We start from the raw sequence: 6,761 nt of genomic DNA on the forward strand, positions 1-6,761 counted from the left end.
ACAAGTAGTCTCAGATTTTATCGTAGATCACGCAGTGGTTGAAAACCCTCAACTCCCAGTAGAGTTATAACCTTGGAGATTGTTCTTCGACGGTTCCACCCATAAAGAGGGTAGTGGAGTTTGGATTCTATTGATTTCTTCTGATGGAATTCTAACAAAACTTAAGTACAGAATCGAAGGACCCCTATGCTCGAATAATGAGGCAAAATATGAAGCCTTTATAGCAGGACTTGAAGCCTTGTTGGAATTGGGGGCAACGAGGGTCGAAATTAAAGGGGATTCAGAATTGGTAATCAAGCAACTGACGAAGGAATACAAGTGCATCAAAGAAAACTTGATCATGTACTTCATCATCACAAATAGGTTGCTTAAAAAATTTGAATATATAGACATAAAGCACGTCCCCAGAATAAAAAAACAAGACGCTAATGATTTAGCACAAATAGCTTCAGGATATAGAATTTCAAAGGAGAAGCTAGAGGAACTAGTCGAAGTAAGAGGAAAAGCAATGGCCACCAAATTATCTCCGACAGACTTAGAAAACAATCATTTAGGATATGCTAATGAAGAGGAATTCGAAGTATTAGCCATTGATACTTTAGTAGACACGGATTGGAGGAGTCCAATTATTAAGTATCTTAAAGACCCCTCATTAAACGGACACCACATTGCAATTCATGTTTAAAGATGAGACTCCGTCGGAATCGAAGTCGTCTGTAAGCATATCCTCTTCTTTTGTTTGTTCCTTCTAGACTTTTTGATTTTCTTTCTTGTCTTCAGAAGGAAATAACTTCCTTCCCACAGGAGGTTTTGTTGAGTGTGTTATGCTCGGAAGAGCTTTAGTGTTGTTGGATTCTCCAACTTCAGAGGAAACTGTCTCTCTTTCTGCTTTCCTCAATCTCTGATGTCTCCTCCATTGGGATCTCGACATAGGGTTCTTACCTTTGTAATTTCCCAATCTGACATCCTCCCTTTCTGATGCTTGGAATTACCTCCTATAAGCCCAGGATGTCCTCCCTTCATCGCCGAAACTCCTCCATTTACCCTTCTTCGACACCGCCTAAGTCCACTTGTCCTATGGGATTTCTACTGGCAGTTTGAAGGTGACTCTCCCCGCTTTTGGATGGGAGCTATCTTGTCTTCTTGGGACCCTTATTTTGTCGAATATGTACATGTATGGATTGCCCCTGCGTGCATCCCAACTCTGATTTGACAAAACTCATTCAAAAGCCTCAGACAGCTCTCTGTGGTAAACTACCCCACATATGGGACACATCAAGCATTCAATTTCATCCTTGTGGCAGCGTACAAGAAAACCTAGCAGGCTTTCTCCTGGTTTGGGATATACCCCCCAGCAATTGACTCTCCTTTCTCTAGTTCCTCTCAGTCTTAGTGCGTTGCCACCTTTCGTAGTCTTCAGTTACCCTTTGACTCACCTGTATGCTGCATCTTGGACACGGCAGCATATTAGAACTTTATTTGTGACATCTCCAAAGGTACTCCTTCAGAGTCTCATCAGCTTTGGAATAGTGAGACTGCATTCCTTCCTTTTTCAAACAACTTTCAACCTCCTCCATTTCGGGGGTCGAATGGCCTAGATTGACCATGTTGACGTCTAGGTTGGCGCCCTCAGCAATTGACATCTCTTCGAATCTCTTTCTTAGGCCTTCAGTAGCCATAATTTCCTTCCCAACAAGACCTTCAGTAGTCCTTGGTTTGACATTGGTAACCTTTTTACCTTCGACAGAAATTCCAAAATAACATCTTCGTTTAGGCTATCAGTAGCCTGCTTTCTAGTTAGGATATATCCTTCATTTCCTGTGATCTCCCCCGCTTCAACTTCGACCATGTCAACCATATTAATTTCGACAGGCTCAGCATAATTCGTATAAGCAATGTTGAGGGATCAGCATCCACTTTCATCTGGTTTCTTCCCTTGTCTGCGAACTTCAAACGACCTTCCTTGATTGCATTCTGAATAAGATCCCTGAAAAGAAAACATTGTGAGGTTCGGTGGCCCAAAAAATTATGATATTTATAGTAGCCTCTTTTCTTCCTTTGTTCTAACGGAGGAACTTTAGTATTAGGAGGTACCACCATTTGGCCATCTTTTACAAGTAAATCAAATATTTCGTCACACTTAGTTACGTCGAATGTGTATGTCTTCTTAGGAAACTAATCATTCTTTTCAGTTTCGGCAGGATTTTTGTCGTTCGATGGTGTAAGCATTTTACAGGAATAAGGGGCTGCTTCTTTTAATTCAGCCAAATATATTTCGAAATCCTCGAAACCATATTGGTCCTCGAAGATTTCAGGTTCCCCTTCGTCGGCTTCGACATATATGAAGCATCTAGTTCGTGTTCAGGCACCACTGTGAAGCATCTAGACTTTAACAAACGAAACCTATTCACATAGTCCTCTATAGGTTCGGTAAATTTCCTTTTAATACTGGCCAGTTCCTTAATACTTATCTTGGTTTGGCCTATATAGAATTGCTCATGGAATAATCTCTTTAAATGAGACCAAGTATCTATAGAACTTGTGTCATACCTCCAAATTTGCCCATACTATTTCTCCTATTCAAATTCAAATCAAAGCATAAAGCTCAAAGACACTCTCTCCTAAACAAGGCTCAGAGAACTAGGGTTTTATTATTCTGAAGGAAAATCAATGAATCAATGGCTCTAAGGCATCCCATATGGCTCAAAATATCTCACATTACCCCAATGACAAGTATCAAGTCTCAGCTCAAAGGATTGGCCACTCAATTGTTCAGAAGGTCAACAGTCGACAAGATCGACCTAAAAGTCAACTGTGGTCAAAGTACAGTCAAAAATCCTGATTTTTGGTCAACATCCTTCCATTGAATTATCATTCACCATTTGATCATGGTTCATCAAGGTAAGATCAAAAATCAACAGTTCAAAAAGTTTCTAAATTAGGGTTTGTATAGGAGAAAGTCAACTGAACTTTGACCAGCCATAACTCTTACATGGAACATCAGAAATTTTCCATCCAAAGCTCAATTAGAAGGAAATTTGATTCTCTACAACTTTGTCTCTCACATGCCAAGTCTAAAAATGCTTCATTTGAGAGGTATGGACCAAAACATTATAGGTCCTTTTCAAAAGTCAACAAAAAGTCACTTTTTTCAAAAGGACACACAAGGAGCATGGAAAATCATTTTGATATGAGACCAAAGACATTGGTTAGAGGACTCTCTGAGGTTTCTAAAAAGTCCAAGAACTTGAAAAAATATGGAAGTATGAGGAAATGGCAAGGTGTACAAGTTCATTGATTTTTAAGGGTATGCATGAAGGAAAAAGGCCCAAAATCCCAAATATATTCAAATGAGCCCACATTATTTTCATCCAATCCTTATCCTTAGCCCATCCACGCCCTAGAAATATATCTTTCAAATTTATTTTATTTTTATTAATTATTTTATGATTTTTATACATTTAAATCATAATTTAATTATATAAAATAGCAAGTCAAGAAAGATATGATCATTGCTTTGATTCCAAGCCAAATACCAATCACATATTCTCATTAAGACACCTAAAATTCGTCCACATGATTTGATGTACAAAAAAGATCAATTAAGGGCCAAATTTAGAAGCTTTGATAAATCAAATTTCTCATAATTTCAATCAAAGATTTATAAAGATTCAGTTCAGTTTTGTTAACCTAAACTGTTCCACTATATATACATGATCATTCCAGACCCTAGGATTACAATTTTTCTGCAGAAGGAACCCTAACCCGAGCTCCAAACTTCAAAGAAAAATTCAAGTTGGTTTTGGAGATTGGAAGCGTTTCAAAGGATTTCAAGCATTCCAATACATTCCTTGAACAATTCTGAAGGTGTCCAGATCGCTCTCATCAAGCAATACATTCAGAGCCATCCCCGATAAGCTCTGGTTTGAACTTTTCTAAATTTATTCGATCACGCCAACTCATGTATCTTTCTTGAAATTTAACTGCATATTCTTGATCCTGATGATGTTTCGATGCTATCTGGAAGTTTAATTGCACTTATTTGCTGTTATGAATGTTCTACCATCGTTAGGGTTTGAGACCTCCATAAAGGGGTTTTCATTTTAGGAAAAATTAGGGTCAATTACAGGTACCACTATGCTCACGAGGCTTGGACGATTAGGTATAGGGGGTCGCGAAATATTTTTGTATTGCTTTGGCTGTATTCGTAAGTGCAGGGGCTATGGTGATGGTGGACGTCCATTGGTAAAGATCCTCGCAGAGGCTAAGACGACGGTGGAGGTAGAAGATGATAACGTGTCATCCCCTCAATGGCTAGCCTCACGCGCGCGTTTTGTTTCAAATCTAGATGGATTCAATGCTTTAAGACGCACGCAGGTACGATGCTCCGTCAGCGTCCAGCCTTCAGATCTCTACCTCCTCCCATCCACCGCGTACAAACGCGCAGGTGCATGGTAGACCTTCACACGCGTGCCACATTGGATCGCCAGCTAAGTTTTTCTAATTTTTTTTCTTTTTAATTACATAAAATCCATTTATTATTTATATTTATATATTATTTTCAAAAACTTTTTTTATATAATTAATAATAATTATTTTATTATAATTATTTTCTTTTAACATATTAATATTTAATATTTATCTTTATCTTTTATTTGTTTTAATATGCATATATATCATTTAAATTCTTTTCTTTAATATAATTATCTAAATTATTTTATTTAATATATTTATCTTATATATATATTTATTATATATATACTTATTTATTATATTTATTTATGTTAATTATATTTATTTACTTTAATTATATTTATTTATTTATATATTTTCAAAATTCATATATGCTTTATCTTAATCCCAAAAAATTCATAAAAAAAAATGTTTGTGTGCCTGATTATATTTTCTTACCTCCGATTTAATTAATTAGGTTGCAAAACCAATAATTAATTAAATCGGTTGTGTTGCTTTATTCAATTTACGCCCGAATCAGGGTTTATGAGAATTGGCCATACACTGAAAATATTTCTTTTTCTGTGCCTTTTTTCAGGGTTAACATTTAAATGCATTCCGACTACGCGCCACGTCAAATTCAAAGCTAAGTTCTAACCTTTCTTATTTAAATATTTTTGCCTGTTATTTTATTTAATTAGGGTTTAATTCCCACTGTCAATGAACTCCTCCTACACTTACTTCTTCTTTTTTCTTTTGCCAATTCTTTAATGATCAGGGTCAATGCTTAACGCTCAAGGCAAACTTTTGCCTATCAACCTTCATCAATCGAAGCTAAGTATTTTTACTCTTTTCTCGTATTTTTACTTTTATTGATTAGGGTTAACCGTATTCGATGTCTGAACTGTAATGTACTCACATATAGCTTGTTTCTTATTTTTCCCACCTTTCAGGGTTTGCTAATTGCCAAAGCTTCGAATAGTTGGTAACCCTAAACCCCGATCTTAATTATTACTTGTTCAGACCTATTGCTTTATTTATCCCGCTGGTTTCATTTTCCCTTTCCCCCGCTGGTTTCATTTTCCCTTTCCCCATTATTGCTTTAATTGTTAATATTAATTGTTGTGGTTAGTAATTCTAGGGAATGCAAGCTTGTAATTATTCTAGAATAACTATTATAAGATAAATATCTGAATCAAATCACGTGATTATTGCACCCACGTACACATTTGGGGTAACCTCTTTGCTGCCTGTTGCCTGTTGCCTTGTTGCCTTGTTGCCTTGTATTTTTTGCAGAATAGCCATGTCCCTCGGATACGAGGATACCTCAGCCATGTTGCCTCGATTAAGATCATAATTCCCTAATGATGTTGCCTTTGATACGCTAAATATGATGTCGACCCTCGGAAGTTGGCTAACGAAAGGCTGAGGTATCCTCTGGTTGCCTACGAAAGGCTATTCTGATCCTTCCCTTAGACTACCTGCCTCTCTATGGCATGGGACAGTCTTATGGCGAACGATATTGCGACGATCCTTCAATCTCCAAATGAAAGGCTTCCTGCCCTCTTATGGCATGGATAGACCCTTTCACCTTGAAAGGCTAAAAGAACTATTTTCTACATTATTAAGGTAATTGCTCCTAATTGCCTTGCTCTGGCTAAAATCCTTTTCTTATTCTTTCTCATAAATCTTCAAAATGGCTACGCTCATTTACGAGCTAAAGTCCGTATTCACTTCTTCTACATTTCTGAAATCAAAGAGCAAAGCAATTAAGAGCCCATGGAAAACCATGGATGCAAAGGGTGCCTTACACCTTCCCTTTACATAATTACCCCCCGAACCCTGTTTTCTTTGAAAGGTTTTTCCTGTTCTTTTAGCCTTTCTATTTATTTGGATAAAATAAAAGTCGGTGGCGACTCTTGCTTAACCGCGACATTTCGATATAAAAGTTAGTTCACCGTATTACAGAACTGGCGACTCAGCTGGGGAGAATTTTCTTATAAAAGAGGGGTTACCTTAAAAGTTTAGGAACACTTTAAATGTTTTCTATTGTTTGCTTTGTTTGTTTTATTTTTCAGGGCTGTTTTGGGAAATAAATGAAGGACGAATCCTATTCCCGGATTCAAGAACACTTAAGATTAGGAAGGGGAAATTCATGGCGACCTCTTTCACATTTGTGGGAGATGAGTCAATATGAAGTTCACGCTTGAGTTAGGACTCCATAGTCATATGCACACTTTTCTCAAGTGAGGGAGGTCTATGTATGTGTCTGTGGGTGTGCCGGAGCTCAAGGACCTTTAGTCACCTTT

The sequence above is a fragment of the Vicia villosa genome, linkage group LG4, assembly GCF_029867415.1.
Source record: "Vicia villosa cultivar HV-30 ecotype Madison, WI linkage group LG4, Vvil1.0, whole genome shotgun sequence".
Taxonomy (NCBI): Eukaryota; Viridiplantae; Streptophyta; class Magnoliopsida; order Fabales; family Fabaceae; genus Vicia; species Vicia villosa.